The following is an 18,049-nucleotide window of genomic DNA, read 5'->3' as shown; positions in this document are numbered from 1 at the left end:
AGGGGGAAATATATGAATATATGAAATGACAGGGTTTAGTCATTTGGAGAGAGGAGTGAGCCCCCAAGAGCTTCCAGTTCACCGCCCAGAGAGTTATCTAGGCTGAGGTATGTGGCAGGGGTCCTGGGGGTGCCCAGGATGTCTCAGTTGCAGGGACAGAGTTGTGTGGTGAGGGGGAAGGAGGCATGACAGCCAGAGTTCACAGGCAGAGAACCAGAGTGGACAGAGAGGCAGGAGGGTGTCCCAATCTTCAGGTGAGCAGGTCAGAGCCTATCGGGGAGACAAGGGCTGGAGGCCAGGACCCAATAGACGGGGCAGGCGGGGGCTCTGCCTGCCTTCCCCAAGGTGCTCAGCATAGCTTCCTTCCTTTACCTGCCGAAAATGGAAAAGAACACAGAAGAAATGTGCCTGGAGGTTTTCCAGTCTCGGGCCTAGGGGAAGTGTGGTCACCTCTCATGAATTCCAGCCTTCTGTTGGTGAGAAGTCTGTTGGTGGGAATTCGGGCACAGACCACACTTGCTAGCAGCAAGAGCTGGGCAGGACTTCCGGGCTACACAGCCACAGCCAGGGCGGACAGAGCAGCTTCCGGAGAAGCACGCCTTTTGTGCAGGATTAGTTTGATGCAACTCCTCAGTGAGAGAAATCAGGAATGGGTTATGTGCCCATCATTAGCATAAATCAGTACTATTACCTTTGGAACGAGTGTTACCTGGAGAAAACTTCCTCTGTGGATTTTGTATGTATCTAAATCTCCTAGAAGCTAAACCATTTTCTTGCTAGCATGGTAACAGGGGATGGTTGTTCTTAAGGACCTGGGAGCCATCTCTTTGAAATGTAAACCTCAAGGAAGGTAGTGTCTCTCTGTCACCAGGAGAGTTAAGGCTGGGCCCTAGACACCTAGCTCTGAGCTTTAAGGACCTGTTTGTCAGAAATGGGTAAGTAGTTTTCTTTTTCCTTTGGACAGAGACAACTGGCACGGATGGGCACCAAGATGACAAGGTACATTTAGGATGAACAATGAAAAACTTATAGCAAATGCCGCTGGCAAGTCCTGTGACCCTGAAACAGGTGTATTGTTTTGCTGGAGAACTTCTAGGTAATGGATTGTATCTGCCGAGCTGATTGAAAAGGCGAGGTTCATTTTTCTCCTTGCTGTCTTGTTAGTAGTTCGCCTGTGACATGCAACACAGTCTGGTTTAATGGTTATTTAACAATAGAACAGGGGAGTCTGGGTGGCTCAGTCAGTGGGGGGACTCTTGTTTTCAGTTCAGGACCAGATCTCAGGGTTGTGGGATCGAGTCCTGCATGGGGCTCCACACTCTGCACAGAGTCGACTGAGGATTCACTCTCTAGCTCTCCCTCTGCCCCTCCCCCTGCTCTGTCTCTTTCTCTCTAAAATAAATCTTAAAAAAAAAAAAAAAACAATAGCGTGGTTGTCCTTATTTCTATAGTTGCAGAGAGGATTTCTTGGATGGCAGGAGATTTTTTTTTTTTTTTAAATTTTATTTATTTATTTATTTGACAGAGATCACAAGTAGGCAGAGAGGCAGGCAGAGAGAGAGAGAGGAGGAAGCAGGCTCCCTGCTGAGCAGAGAGCCTGATGCGGGGCTCGATTCCAGGACCACAGGATCATGACCTGAGCTGAAGGCAGCGGCTTTAACCCACTGAGCCACCCAGGCGCCCCGGATGGCAGGAGATTTTACTTTTAATCCTCACCACCCGCTACTGGTTAAGAAGCAATTGGCTAAGAAAAAGATTACATCATCTCACCAAAAAATACTGATAAAGCATCGTCCTTATGGTCCCATTTTTGAAAAATGACATTTTCAGCTAACATACACATAATTCTCTTTGATGCGCAAGATCTCGGGTATCTGGGTTTGTTTGTTTTTTTTTGTGCGTGATTTCAGATTGTTCTACAGTTTTCATGCATTCGTTGTATAATCTGGACAAGCTAAGTTTTCTATTTTCTTGCCCTTTCTTGGAGAAACCATGTGCCCATGGATGATAATATCTAATGTCATGACTGGATATTAATTGTAGACCAGTGTTTTAGTGAAACTTGTAATATTTCAGTGATGTGCATACTATACACCCTTTCCTTGTCCTCTCCTGCTGTGGGGAATCTCAGTGCCAACCCAATAGATCTCAGGGCAAGGAAAGGACCAGAGATCCAGGACGTAAACACAGCCCACTACTCGAGGTGACCCCTTTCCTTGATCCCTAAAAGGAGCAAAGGCAAGTGGGAAATCCGGACCCAGGTCCCATAGGTCAAGTCTCAGCTTAGCGCCTCTAAAGCACCAGATAGGGTGGAGACTTTCGAGGCGTCCCCTAACATGTGGGCGCTTGGACTCACGGGAAACAGAGGTCGGGTATTTAACGGGCTCCCAAGTGGGCTCCAACAGGTGCACCACCGCTTCCGTCCTGCGCATGTGCAGCTCGGCCAGTGTGCCTGTTCGCGCACGCGTAGTACTGCCGCGTTGCTCTCGCTTCCTGCCCGTTCCCAGGTCACTGCTCGCCGTGGTTCCCAGGCTTTGGCCTCCGGCGGGCAAGGGTCCCGGGGCCTGCGGGACTGCACGCTGTCCGGTCGCGCCGGCATCCAGCGGGCACGGTGCTGTGCGGGCGCGGCTCCGCGCAGGCCGGGCGGAGGCTCGAGCGGGGACTCTCGAGCTCGAGCCCCGGAGCCCGCGGGCTGGGCCGGAGGGGTCTGGCCGTGGCGGCGGCGACGGAGCAGGGCGGCTCGGCCCGGGCTCGGCCGGTCTGCGCCCGCGGGACGGGGAGGCCCTTAGAGACCGATTCGGGCCCCGGGAAGGTCGTCGACCTGAAGTGAGTTTGCCCGTGGGCCCAGAGCCGGCTCCGCGGGAACGGCGGCCCCGGGAGGTGGAGGAGGAGCAGCCCCCGCCCCGGAGTCCTCGGGAGCCTCGGGGCAGCTCGGCGTGTCCCGACGTGGTAGGTCGTGCGCTTGCGGGTCTTGCGGGGGGCGGGGCGGCGAGAGAGCGCGAGCGGCTGGACCTGGAGGGTTGGGCACTCCCCCGGGACTGGAGACTCGTGGGACTCAACGTTTCCCCAGAGCGCAGGGGGTTCCCGCCCCCCCCCCGACCCCTTGCTCCCCTGGTTCCCTGTCCAGTTTCCAGACGCGTCTGTAAGCGCGCAGGAGCATGTGCTGACCCCGCTGGGTTGTGCCCTGGGGCATCCCCCAGTGCAGGGCTGGACCAGCGTGCGTGGAGGAGTTGACAGGAGGAGACGGCCTGAGATGGGAGGGGGCTTGTTCTGGGTGTTGGCGTCGGGAGGTAGGCATGCTCGCAGGACTCAGCTCCTGGGCCCGGGTTCTGTTCTCTCTGTTACGGATTTTTTTTTTTTTTTAGTAAAAGATTCTTAAGTGCAGCGATAACGGAGTTAAGTGATCTCATGTAAAAACAAAAGTATGCCTTGATGCACGTTGATCCCACTTCAGAGAGCTGGTGTTTTCTGTTCCTGTGGATACCGTGATGTTCAGCAGTTTGAATAGTCACAAAGAATGCGTGAACAGTGTAAGAGGGTTTTCTTTTCAACATTAATTTAGAGAAGGCAACGTCTTTGAAAAATTAATGGGTGTTTATATTAACCAATGAGAGAAACCTGCTAATCACCTCCTGATATGTGGGAGTGACAACAGCTCTACTCTGATGTTTCTCCTTTTCTCACATGTTTAGACCCTTCTGAGTGTTCACAGGATAGGAGCTTTCTTTGGTGGTTCTCACACAGGATGTTCCCACCTCGGCAAGCTGCATTACCCGTGATTTCTATTATTTCTTCTGCTTCCCTAGGTCAGCCGTTAACAGTCTGTATGCTTTTCCAAGAGCAGCAGAGAATGAACGAATCCCAGGTGAGTTTTCCTGTCTTTGTATATGTTCTCTTGCTTAGCTTTGTAATGCATTTCAGAAGGGTTATATGGATTCAGATTTTATTTATTTGACAGTGAGAGAGAGATCACAAGTAGAGAGGCAGGCAGAGAGAGAGGAGGAAGTAGGCTTCCTGCTGAGCAGAGAGCCGGATGTGGGGCTCAATCCTAGGACTCAGAGACCGTGACCCGAGCCGAAGGTAGAGGCTTAACCCACTGAGCCACCGAGGTGCCCCTGGATTCAGATTTTAAAATGGGAATGTGGAAATAAGAGACATTATCATGTAAAGTACAATTATTAGGGGGTCATATCAGCACCCAGAGTCTTTTTCTGAGTTCATGTGTGCAGATAGTAGGTTACCTCAGGGCTGTGGGGATAGAGCAAACACATGACTGATGTTCCTGACAGTCTCAGAAAAGGAGAGTGCCACCCGTTACATGATTTGAATGGACTGTTTCGTTACTTGTGGGTTTTCAAGATTTCCTGGGATTTGAGAAAATGTCTTTGTGGGAGTTGATGTAGTTATGGGTTGCTTTTCTAATAACAACCATTAAATATTGCAACATATGGCTCATGCATGTAGCTTATCTAAACCGAGGGCCTGCTGGGTGAGCAAACTTCGGTGATCCAAGAAGACCTGTTTTCATTGTTCCTGTTTGATGCAGGGATAAAAGCTAAGGCTGAGGGAGTGGCCTGCCCATCCTTAAGATGCTTCTGTTACTGTTCATTTGGGTTGTGCAGTAAATAATAAAGCAAAGTATTCTTTTTTTTTTTTTTTAAGATTTTACTAATTTATTTGACAGAGATCACAAGTAGGGGGTGGAAAGCAGGCTCCCTGCTGAGCAGAGAGCCAGATGTGGGGCTTGATCCCAGGATCCTGGGATCATGACCTGAGACAACGGCAGAGGCTTTAACCCACTGAGCCACCCAGGCGTCACAGCAAAGTATTCCTTAGCAAATATATTCTTCCTCTCATTCCCGTTTCAATTCTCAGCATCCCGGTTTCGTCCTCACCCCTCTCCCGAATGTTTTGGTGAAGATTAGCGGTGACGTAATTACAGTCAGATCCATCGGACATCTACTGTTGGCTTTGTTTCTTTCTCCTGCTTTTGTCTTCCTTTCGATTGTGTATTTTTTATGATCCCATTTTACGTCTTGTGTGCGGTTGTTAGCTCTAACACAGTTATTATTTGTGATTGCTTTGCAATTTATTGTATGAAACTTTTAATTCATCACAGTTTATCTTCAGGTAAGGTACCATTTATTGCTTAGAATGTAGGGAGTTTGTGACTTCCATTGCTCCCGCTGGGTCATCACACTGTTGTGTCATTTTACTCTTACAGGTAGAATCAAGCCCATAGGACTAGTGATTTTTAAGCAAATACTTATTTTTTAAGGAATAACAAAATAGCCTAGCTACCATTTCTGGTACTCTTCATTTCTTTATGTAGATACAGATTTTTATCTGCTCTTACTTTCCTTCTGCCTGAAGGACTTCCTTCAACACCTCTAGTTGTTCTTTTTTTTCTTTTTCAAATTTTTATTTAAATTTTAATGAGTGAGCTTACAGTGCAATATTAGTTTCAAGAGGAGAGGTCAGTGAATCATCCCTTACATAGGACACCTGGTGCTCATCAAAACATCTTCTGAATGCCCATCCCCCATCTAGCCCAACCCCACCCACATCCCTCCATCACCCCTCATCGTGTTCTCTTATGGTTTGATTCCCCTCTCCTCTTTTGTTCCTTCCCATATGTTCATCTGTCTTGTTTCTTAAATCCCATATTTATGAATCATGTGAGTGAAATCGTATGAAATTTGTCGTTTTCTGACTGATTTACTTCGCTTAGCATAATACCCTCTAGTTCTATCGAGGTCATTGCAAATGGTAAGATATCATTCTTTTTGATGGCTGAGTAATAATCCATTGTTTATATACACCACATCGTCTTCATTCCTCAGACGGGGGACATTTGGGCTCTCGCTGTAGTTTGGCTCTTGTGGATCATGCTGCTCTAAACATCGGGGTTCCAAAAACATCGAAGGTTCTCCTTCGAGTCTGTATTTTTGTATCCTTTGGGTAAATTCCTAACCTAGAGTGTCATTGCTGGATTGTAGGGTATTTGTATTTTCAACTTTCTGGGGAACTGCCATACTGTTTTCCAGAGGGGCTGCACCAGCTTGCATTACCCCCAGCAGTGCACGAGGTTCGCCTTTCTCCGCATCCTCGCCAACCCCTGTTGCTTCTTGTGTTGTTGAGTTTAGCCTTTGAGACAGCTGTGTGGTGGGATCTCGTTTTGATTTGTGTTTTGATTTGTGTTTCCCTCATGATGAGTGACGTTGTGCATCTTTGCATGTAAGGCACATGCATTTGGACCTAGGTATGTGTCTTTGGGAAAGTGTCTGTTCATGTCCTCTGCCCATTTCATGACTGGATTATTTGGTTTGGGGATGTTGAGTTTGATAAGTTCTTTCTGGATTTTGGGACACTTTAAGCTGCTGCTGAATCTTTCAGCTCTTATATGTCAGAAAAGTCCTTTATTTTTGCCTTGGCTTTAATTTCAGGGGAGCGGGGCACCTGGGCAGCCCAGTGGTTTAAAGCCTCTACCTTCGGCTCAGGTCATGATCCCAGGGTCCTGGGATCGAGCTCCACATCGGGCTCTCTGCTCAGCGGGGAGCCTGCTTCCCTTCCTCTCTCTCTGCCTGCTTCCCTACCTACTTGTGATCTCTGTCGGTCAAATAAATGGATAAAATCTTAAAAAAAAAAAAATCTTACAGTTTCAGGGGAGCTTTGCTGGGTTTTCTCCTGTACATCAGATGTGTTCCCCTACTGTCTTCCCACTTCCATTGTTCCCAAGAGAAATGTGATGTCATCCTCTCCATTCCTACGTTTGTCCTATGGTTTTTGGTTTTTCTTCTAGATGCTTTTGAACTTTTCTCTTTATCCCTGGTTTTGAGCAGTTTGGTTATGCTGTGTCTTGGTATTGCTTTCCTCCGGTCTCTGTGCTTGTGGGTCATTGAACTTCTTGGATCTGTATTTATGATTTTCATCAACTTTGGGAAATTTTTGACCGTATTCCTTCAAATATTCCCCCCACCTCCCTCCATCTGTCCTCAGCGACTCCTTTTCCGTGTGTGTTACGCAGCTTGAAGTCGTCTCACAACTCACTGATATTCTTTGTTCTCTTCCAATTCCTTTTTCTCTGTGTGTTTCATTTTATAAAAGCTCCTGTTGCTGTTCTTCGTGTTCACTGATCTTTTTTTTGGTGCTGTGTTAATCTAGTCGGGTGTTAACTTTCTCAGACATTGTAGTATTTATCTGTAGAAGTTCAGTTTGAGTCTTTTAAAATGTCTTTCCTGTTCCTACTCAGATGTTTTGAACGTAAGGAATACGGTAATAAACTATTTTAATGATCAGTGCCACTTGTAACATCTGGGTCAGTTCTAGGCCCATTTCAGTAGATGTGTCATTTTCTGTGGTGGCTTGTCCTTCCCTGCATGTTTCCCTCAGTTTGTCAACCCTCCTCACCTCTTCTCGGTTCTCCCTCCCTGCTCCAGGGCTGGGAACTCTCAGGGCAGTAACCAGAGGCCTCTCCTTGTTGATATCCTATCTCTGATTCCTGTTCTTCATTGCTGCCCTTTATTGCTTCAAGATCCGTGTCTTAAAAGCCACTGCTTTGAGGGCACCTGGGTGGCTCAGTGGTTAAAGCCTCTGCCTTTGGCTCAGGTCATGATCTCAGGGTCCTGGGATTGAGCCCCTGGGATTGAGCTTACCCCTCTCTCTCTGCCTGCCTCTCTGCGTACTTGTGATCTTTGTCTGTCAAATAAATAAATAAAATCTTAAAAAAGATAATAAAAAAACAAAGCCACTGCTTTGTATATTCTGTTTTTTGGTGTCCTTTCAGGAGGCAGGGTAAATCTGATTGTTACCTGTCTTTGTTGAAAGCAGTCCTAATGCCTGCCTGTATTTTGAATCATAGTTAGAAACTTCCCCACATTGGGTTATAGGAAAATTCACCCATTTTTTTTTTTTTCTGTGCGGTTTAATATTTTATATTTAGATCACTGATCCAGTTGGACTTTTTTCTTTCATGGTGTGGAGTATGGATGCAGTTTCATCCATGCCCAAATGACTATAGTTCCTCTAACACTGTTCATTAAAAATCAGTGGATTCTTATAATGTATTATAATATCACAGGTCCTCGTGATATGTCATGTAATCATACAAGTCTACTTCCAGACTTTGTGCTCTGTTCCACTGACCTATCTCCATCCGCATGCTGACACCGAACCCTTTTAATCATAAAGGTTGTGTTTTAAATCTGGTAGGGATTAGGCCCCCTATACAGCTTTTTTTTTTTTTTTTTCGGAGATTTTCCTAGTTCTTGATTTTTTCTGCCCTCATATGAACTATAGTGCCAGCTCTCATAGTTCAAGGAAGAAAGCTTTTGGCATTTTTGTTGGGATCACATTACTGTTAAGTAATTGAGGGCAGAGTGATTTATATCTTAGTGTTGACCCATCCAGGAACAAAGAACATCATTCCTTTTTTTCAGGTGTGCTTCTGTGCCTTTCAGGAGTGTTTAAAAGCTTTCCTAGTATAGATTTTGTACATTTCTTGTTAACGCTTTTATCTTTTCTGTTACTCCATGAACTGTGTATATGCTTGAATTATATCTTCTTAGTCTGTTAATGTAACAAGGGCTGTTGGGTTTGTTTGAGTTTTTTAAAAATAATTTTCTTTTTCTTTCTTTCTTCCTTTCTTTGTTGTAAGTTTATGTAAGTCTGCACCCAACGTGGGGCTCAAACTGACAGCCCTGGGATCAAGAGTTGCACATTCTTGGGGTGCCTAGGTGGCTCAATGGGTTAAAGCCTCTGCCTTCGGCTCAGGTCATGATCCCAGGGTCCTGGGATCGAGTCCCACATCGGGCTCTCTGCTCGGCAGGGAGCCTGCTTCCCTTCGTCTCTCGCTGCCTGCCTCTCTGCGTACATGTGATCTCTGTCAGATGGATAAATAAAATCTTTAAAAAAAATAAAATAAAATAAAGAATTACACATTCTTCCAGCTGAGCCAGCCAGGCTCCCCCAGGCCTGTTGCTTTGTATATCCTGATTTTATGTAACACTGTTCTTTCATTGAGTTGGTTTTGTTGTTGATTCTCTTGAGTTATGGGGTATAGCATATCCGTTGCAAATAGAAATAGTTTTACTCTCTCTGTTGATTCATATGCCTAGTTGTTTTCTCCAGCTGGAGGCAGTGAACATTTTGCCTCGTTCCTGACCTTACTGGGATTGTCTCTTACGTTTGTCCATTAAGTAAAACCCTGACTTGAGAACTGAGAAGACTGCGTAAACATGCCCGTGCCTGTGCAGCTGTGTCTCTGTAACTTGTGTGTGCTCTCCTGTGATTCAGATTGTACATGTATCACACATACTCTGTGTATTTGGGTATGAGAGTGTGTGTGTATACACACATTCATGCTAGTGAAGCATCCACTCCTAGTTTCTTGAGGGTTTTTTATATCAGGTATGTATTTTGAACATTGTCAGAGGCTTTTTCAGCTTCTTAGTGGTGATAAAAGTGTTTTCTTAGCCATATTAGAGTAGCCTATTACATGAATGGATTTCCGAAGATTGAACGAGTCAGTATTCTTGGCATAAGCACCACTTAGAGATCATATATTATTTTTTTCATTCTGGTGTTCGATTCCGTTTGCTGACATCTCGTTTTGGATGTTGGTGTTGATACGAGTGGTATCAAGCCGTCGTGCTGATCACGTGGTCAGTCTTCTGACCCCTCCCATCCTTGCCTTGTGGACTCACTGAACCCAAAAAGTTGTGACTCTCCGTGACAGTTCATCAGCTCACTTGGCCCGGATCGACTACAGTGTCCTGCTGTGGATTTTCTGTTGGCTGAACTCCTTTAGTCTCGGGCAGTCTCGGCTGTGGCACCTCCGTCATGGGTAGAAAACCCTGTGTTGATACATGTTTTGTAAACACGGTGATGGGACGCGTCTGCTGAGCACTTTTCTTCTGAAACAGTTGTCGTGTGTCGGCAGGCCGGAGCACCACTGCTTGCAGCAGTGGCATCGGAAACACCCCCTTCAGGAGGCTCCAGCATCCCCATGGCCCTCTGGGGTGGCCCTCTCGCTTGCTTCCGGCAGAGGATATCTTGAACATTTTGAGGAAAGTGTCTCCTGTGATAATCAGTTGTCCTGCTTTCTCGCAAGATTCTGATATCTGGAGGCCGAAATGATAGCTTGGTTTGGCATACAGTTCTGGGTTTGAAATTCTTTTCTTTCACAAGCCGTGGACAGTTGTCCAAGGGTTTTTCTCAGGTGAGAAGTAGAATGGCAGGTTCCAGGGTCAGTGGTGTTTTTTCCCCCCACCTGTAACTTTTTAGGCATTTTTTTTCCTCCATTTTTTTGGTGTGGGACATTTTATTGGGAAATTTGTAGATCTGTATTCCGCCCCCCCCAGTATTCTTGTTTGCAAATTGAATGGCCCCTTGTGACATGAAGGCTTGTGTGATTCTTCAGCTCACGTATCATTTTTTGTTCTGCCTTTGATTCTTTGTGTTCGTCCTTCTAGTTTTCTCTTTCTGAAAGTGGAATCTGTTCGATCTGGCTTTTGTATCTCAAGCTTTATTTCATCATTTCAATTTCTTGTTATCGGAGACAATTCCTAAATTAGATATTCTGTGTCCCATTTGTTACGTAAGTCTCTTACTTGGGGGTTTTTAAAAAGATTCAACAATTTGATCTTTAATTTCTAAGTAATCTCTGCTGGCTATTTTTTGGAGAATGTTCTCATTATTTGGAAACCGTGTCCTGCTAAATTTATTGAAAAATACAAATCAATAGAAGTTGTTTCCTTTATGAAATTGGTTCTGTCATAGTTTAGCTGCTCACCTTGACACCTATCTTTAATTCACACCGTTTTCCGCAATTAGCTGATGATTCTAGATTTTTTTAAATATTTCAGTTTTTGAGAGAGGAATTCCTGATAGCTCGTGTGAATATACTTCACTAATAATCCCATTTCACTCTTTTCTTTACGGAGGGGATGACTGCAGAGCTCTAGAAGTTTCGGGACTAGGGAAATGCAGGTAGACACTACTTCAGTTTTTTTCTTCCTTTTTTTTTAAATTGTGATAAGTTACATGTAACATGAAATTTACCATTTTACCTTTAAAACATACAGCTCACAGGCATGAAGTACTTTCATGTGCTTGTGCAACCACCACCAACCATCCGTCTCGAGAACACTTCTCATCTTGTAAAACTGAAGCTGCATCCCCATTACAGAGTAATACCTCAACTCCCCCTGTCCCCTGCAAGTGTTGTCCTCTCTGTCGCTCTGATTGTGACTATTCTCAGCACCTAAGTGGACTCATCCAGTGTATGTCTTTTTGTCACTGGTTTGTTTCTCTGAGCATCGTGTCTTCAGAGTCTATCCATGTTGGAACAGATGCCAGAATCTTCTTTTTAAGTCCGAATATTGCTTGCATTGTATGTGTGGCCTGCATTCTGCTTGTCTCTTTATCTGTCAGTGGACACTTGGGTCACTTTTGCATTTTCGCTATTGGGCATGATGCAGCATGGGTGTATAAATTCCTCTCTAAGACCTTACTTCTGATTGTTTTAAGCGTGTCTCCAAAAGTGGACTTGCTGGATCATATGGGAAATTAATGCCAGCTTTATTTTTAATTTTTGAGGAGCTCTCCTGGCTGTAGTGGCTCCCGCAGTTTGCATTCCAGCGACAGTGCATGAGGGTTCTGATTTCTCCAACACGTGTTATTTGCAGGCATTTTGGTAGTAGCCATGCTAAGGGACGGGAGGTGGTAACTCACTGTGGCTTTGATTTGATTTCCCTAATGGCTGGTGACGTTGATCATCTTCCCACATGCTCCTTGGACACGTGTGTGTCGTCTTTGTGAAATGTCTGTTCCAGTCCTTGGCCCATTTTGAATCTTGTTGGTTTCTGTTGTTGGGTGGGTTTGAAGAGTTCTCTCTGTATTCTAGAATGAGGCTTTACCGGAAACATGATTGGCAGATATTTTCCCCATCCTGTAGGTTGCCTTTTTCTTCCGTGGAAGTGTCTTTTTCACACCTCTGGATGGAACTAGAGCGTATCATGCTTAGCGAAATAAGTCAAGCAGAGAAAGACAACTATCATATGATCTCCCTGATATGAGGAAGTGGTGATGCAACATGGGGGCTTGAGTGGGTAGAAGAGGAATCAATGAAACAAGATGGAATTGGGAGGGAGACAAACCATAAGTGACTCTTAATCTCAGAAAACAAACGGAGGGTTGCTGGGGGGAGGGCGGTTGGGAGAAGGGGGTGTGATTATGGACATTGGGGACGGTATGTGCTTTGGTGAGTGCTGTGAAGTGTGTAAACCTGGTGATTCACAGACCTGTACCCCTGGGGATAAAAATATATGCTTATAAAAATTAAAAAAAAAAAAAAAGACGGCATGCTGGGCAGAGATTTCTCCCAGCTTGAGGATGGAGAGGGAACTCAATGGGAAGCCTGAGGGCATGTCCTGTGGGGGAACACCCACACCCACCCCTTCCCTTTAGCTAGTTTGCACACAAACCTGTCTTCCCATAGAGCAAGGCCATATACATCTCCCATGGGCAGGAGCTGACCCTGTTCTATTCTGTAAACATGACTTTCCTACCAAATGACTAATACAGGACTGGGTTCATTAGGTGCATTACTTCAACACGCACTTCTTGAACCTCTCTTCCCATTGCCTCATGTCCTTGGTCCACAAGGTGTACGTTATATGTATTTGTTGAATGAATAAATGATGCTTTTTCTCATGTTCAAGTGCAATACTGATCACCTCCTAGTCCCAACATAACTTAAACCTATGCAAAACAGAAGGAGTTCAAGAGCCTACAAGTTAGGGGACGTCTCGAAAAAGCCACACTTAAAAAAGGCAAGGGGAGGGGAGGGAAAGGTAGGGAAGGGAAAAGGAAGGGAGAGGGAAGTAAAAGAGAAAGGAAGGAAAGGAGAAATAAAGGGGAAAACTGAAAAGAAAAAGACAATCCCGCCTTATCTAGGATGAGAGTAGAGGTAGAGGGAACGTGGCTGCCTGCTGAGGGAGAAGCTGAGAGAATGGGAGTAGCTACTGAGACAGGCGCCCCGGAGTTGCCCGCGGGACTCTTCCTGAGTCCCTGCTCCTATTTCTTTCTAGTTTTCTCCGTGTTTCCCCTTCACAAAGCAGCTCCTCCTTGTTTGTCACTCAGTCTTAGTTATTTGACACAGACAGAGAGAGAGATCCCAAGTAGGCAGAGAGGCAGGTGGAGGGTGGGGGTAAGCAGGCTCCCTGCTGAGCAGAGAGCCCCATGCGGGGCTCGATCCCAGGACCCTGAGATCATGACCTGAGCCGAGGCAGCTTCTTCACTGACTGAGCCACATCACACCCCTGATCCCCACCACTCTCCTACTTTTCCATCTCCAGGCACTGGACTTCTTCCATCACTCCTGCTTCTCAGGACAAGCCCGCTGCTCCTCTGCTGTGTGGCTGAACTTTGCTGTTGCTGCCTTTTGACCTCCCCTCAGCGGCAACCTATAGCCCTGGATGCTTTCCGGTTCCAGAAGCTTGGCTGCTCTGACTCTTCTGTGCTCTGGGAGCCACACGTGCTTCTGCCATCAGCTCACACTTCCGAACCACCTCCCTGGATCCGTATTCCTTCTCAGCCTTCGGTGGCCTCTAGCCTCTCCCACTTGCTCAGCTGGTCCCTCTCTTTATCCTCCAAGTCTCTTAAGCTTCACCCCCTTCTCAGCAGCCTCGGCTCCCCCTTCTCTTCAACTGGATCCGTCCTGATCTCAGTTTCTCTAGGGGTCCAGGCTGAAACCACCATGTTCTGCTCCAGTGTTCCCAAGCACTCCCAGTTCTCACCTGTCATCAGTCACCGGACTGTTTGCTTTCTTGCCTGTTGTTTACTGCTTTATTATGTGCATCCACCGTCCTGTTTCTTCTGCCTTTACATTCAGGTCTTTCCTCATTTGAGTTGTTTCCTAATCTGCCTTTACCTGCCACCTTGCAGAGACCTAAAGCTTCTTAAATATACATTTTAAGTCTTAGGTGTCTCATATGTTATATCTGTTTCCAAGCTGCCATACTGTTTCTCCTCTTTGTTTCCGTGTCTGCAGAATCTAGCCTCTGCTGTTCCCAGTCCATCAACTGTGTCCCAATTCTGAATGCCATCCCTCTCCTTGAGCTGCTGTAATCAGATGCTGATGTCCGTGTGGCTCTTCTGACCTTGGTGGTTTCACTTTCTGAAATTGCTCCAGGCTGAGGATTTCATCTCATTTATCAGAACTGCACCCCAACCCCAACCCCAACACACACAAACACACAATTTTCCCTTTGGTTTCTCTTTACTCCATTGCTTGTTGTTCCTCTAGAGTGCTGTGTTCATCTCCTACATATCTCACATCTCCCAAGCTATTCCAAATCCCCATGAGGCCCCATTATTTCAATCCTTATTTGTTCAACTTCTCCAACATCTCCTGTGATAGATCTGTCCCCAAACTGTTACCTTCCCTGACCACCTGAGTTTTGCCAATCTCCTACCATAGCCAGTGTGTTGTATAAATAATTTTTCAGATACCTCTCCTTCCTTGCTCCCTGGGAGAGAACCTCTAAATCTTTGGTATCCTGAGTGATAGGAGTGTTTGTTACTCACACTGGGCCCCGTGGACCAAACTTGAGTTTGTGCTGGTGAGATGAGTCAGGATAGGGCCAGCCATACCAGGAACCCCAACAGGGGTGGGGCTTTGAACCACTTGATATCAGCCCAATCTCTACGGGAAGGAAGAGAGTTGGAGACTGTGTTCGAGGTATGGCCAATGATGGAGTTAATCACACTTGCATAATGAAACCCCAATAAAAACTCTGGTCACCAAGCTCAGGTGATCTTCATGACGGGTGATATGCATCTATGTGCCAAGACATCCATGGGATGCTTCCCGCGGACACTGAAGCTTGGTATTTGAGACAGCCCCAGTATTCTCTGGTGCTACCATCTCCCAAGATGGTTTCCTCCAATATTCAGGATTCCTGCCATTAACTCTTTCTTCTCCATGCCTCTCTTATTTGACAGCTTTAGCTCCTCCTATCTTACTGTGTTTCTCAGAAAGTTCTCCCAAAGCCTCATTTCTTTCCAGTTGTTCTATTTCATCCCATACTGTAGATTTTCCTTCTTTCAAAGAAGGGTGCTCCCTTGCACCTGTGGGTCTGCTTGCCATGGATCATCGCCTAAAATGCATACTCTCACTGAGGCACGTTGCCTTTGTTGTGAATTTCAGATTATCTAGGTCCCCATAGCTCTGTCTTCCTTCTTTCCCTTTTCCTGCCTCAATATCTTTGCCTTGTTTCTTGCTTTAAGACACAAGCTCAGTGTTCACTTTATCTTCTTTTTTTTATTTTTAAGATTTTATTTATTCAACAGAGAGAGATCACAAGTAGGCAGAGAGGGAGGTAGAGAGAGAGGAGGAAGCAGGCTCCCCGCCAAGCAGAGAGCCCGATGCGGGGCTCGATCCCAGGACCCTGGGATCATGACCTGAGCCGAAAGCAGAGGCTTTAACCCACTGAGCCACCCAGGCGCCCCTTCTTTTTTTTTTTTTTCTACATAAAAGGTAACTTGCACTTGCTGCCTTTGGGTGGCTCAGGGGGTTAAATGTCTGCTTTCGGCTTAGGTCATGATCTGTAGGTCCTGGGATCGAGACCGCCCGCATCTGCATCCGGTTCTCTGTACAGAGGGGAGCCTGCTTCCCCTGTCTCTTTCTGCCTGCCTCTCTGCCTACTTGTGATCTCTCTCTGTCCAATAAATAAATAAAATCTTAAAAAAAAACCTCACATCCTCATTAAAAAAAAACTTACTCTTATTTTTCAAAGGTAAGAAGTATGGCTGAATAATCACAACCCCATTAAGAAAGAGTATCATTGGACAGTGAACTGTAAGACCATTGAGATGACCACAAACACCACGAAGATGAAGACTTTTATCTTTATTATGTTTCCTCAAGAGACACATTGCAGTGTCCTCTTTAATAACCTAAAATAACATAAAACAACTTACAAACGTGTCATCCAGGCAAGTAAAGGAATTACAACTGATTCCCACAATTTAATAATGAAGACTACATGTCAAATAAACATTTACAGTAATAACAACTTGAGGGAATCACCTACCTAGTTATAAGTGTAATTGATATATAGCTATAGTAAAAACACAAAAACCTATGCCGAATATGTCAACAATATTTTATCTACAGGTGTAATCTCATCACAAAACTTTGTAGTAACATGTTTTGAAAACTATGACTATTTCAGAACTTTTATAAATAAATACATAAATATAAAATATAAAAATAAATAAAATAGTTCTAAGGACAACATTTTCAAAATATACCAATGAAATTCATGGCGTAATATTAGGTTATGATAATCCTTTGTCTCTCGTTTTATATTTTTGAAGTAATCTCCTCCTTGTTTGTGTCCCAATGCATAAAAAACAGGATCTCCAACTCCTACCTCAAACGAGATTTGAATTTAAAAAAATCTGACATAATTTTTGGTACCACCCCAGGAAAGGGTGGATCCTGAACAAAGGCCTGGTTTCTTATTGTCCTTCTCTGGTCTCCTATAGGTACTCGCAGCTCCTCGGAGTACAATATGAAAATTCCCTTTAGCTAATTTTATAAGGTCTTGGGTTCTTCTAGATTATCTGCACAAGAGACTCCTCTCTTCCTTCCTCATGCCTGTTGTTAGTGTCTAGATTGATTTCCTGCTGTAAACCTGCGTCTCCCCGGGGCTCAGGGATCTGAAATTGAGAGAAAGAGAGGAAGTCAGATCACAAGGAGTCAACGCTCCAGACATCTTGGTCAGTTCTAACCAGAATTTAGACTAATTCATAAATCCAACTTTATCTCTAATCCTTCATTCTAAACCCCAATTCATTTTCAGTTATGACTCTTGGACTTTGGTGACCCTGACCCCCCAAATTTTTTCATGAGCCTAAGGTCACACCCGGTTATCTGCTTGATAGCCAGGACTCTAGGTGATTCTGCTCAGGGAGTAAAGCAAACTAGAGGGTGGCCTGGGTGGCTCAAGCGGTTGAGCGTCTGCCTTTGGCTCAGGTAACCGGGAATGAGTTCCACATCAGGCTCCTTGCTCAAATGAGGAGCCTGCTTCTCCCTCTGCCTGCTACTCCCCTGCCTGTGTTCTCTCTCTGTCTCTGACAAATAGAATCTTTAAAAATAAAACAAAAACAAAACCACAACAACAACAAAACAAACTAACAAACTTGAGAGAATGTTGCTTTCGACCTGAAACTCACCTTGGTCCTTTTTTGCTACTTAATGTCTGAACAAAGAACCATACTGCAAACATCAACATCATGAATCATGAGACCACCTAATCCTCCATTCTAACCCTAGATCCTAATGTTTAACCATAACACCTAGTCCTAAATTTGGTCAGTGCTGCATGGTCTAATGTTTGTCTCTTCACCTCCCTCAAATTTGTACCTTGAGATCCTAACCCACAAGGTGATGGTGCTATAAGATGAGGTCTTTGGGATGATTGGGCCACGAGGGGGGGGGGCCCTCAACAATCGCAGTAGTGCTCTGATGAGAGACCCCAGTGACATAACTCAGAACCCTCTTAGTCTGCAACCTTGTAAAGGGTCCAGCACCCTGCTCGCAGACTTCCAGCCTCCAAACCATGAGAAATAAATGTCTGTTGCTCAAAGCCATGTAGAACTTTTTTGTGGGAGCTCGAATGGACTGAGAACTAGTTCACATGATTTAAACCAAATCTTTACTTACTCCTCTGCCCAAATCTATAACTCTATGTGCTGATCACATTAAGCTATGCTAATGTGATTTGACAGAAAGATCACACGTAGGCAGAGAGGCAGGCAGAGAGAGACGGGGAAGCAGGCTCCTGGCTGAGCAGAGAGCCCGATGTGGTGCGCGATCCCAGGACCCTGGGATCATGACCTAAGCTGAAGGCAGAGGCTTTAACCCACTGAGCCACCCAGGCACCCTGAAACTAGTATTTCTGAAGGTTCACTCATTCTGACAAACTCCTTGACTGTGAACCTGAGGGGAAAGATGTAATGGAACGAGATGAGAGACTCG

General features: G+C 45.4%; 1 protein-coding gene across 1 annotated transcript in view; it reads left to right on the top strand.

The window, feature by feature from the left end:
• RBAK (RB associated KRAB zinc finger) overlaps positions 1-18,049 on the top strand; it is an 813,856-nt gene that overhangs the window by 380,190 nt on the left and 415,617 nt on the right. The window lies entirely within an intron of this gene.

This window comes from Mustela nivalis (genome assembly GCF_964662115.1).
Source record: "Mustela nivalis genome assembly, chromosome: 19".
NCBI lineage: Eukaryota > Metazoa > Chordata > Mammalia > Carnivora > Mustelidae > Mustela > Mustela nivalis.
This window is presented reverse-complemented; position numbering and strand designations above follow the sequence as displayed.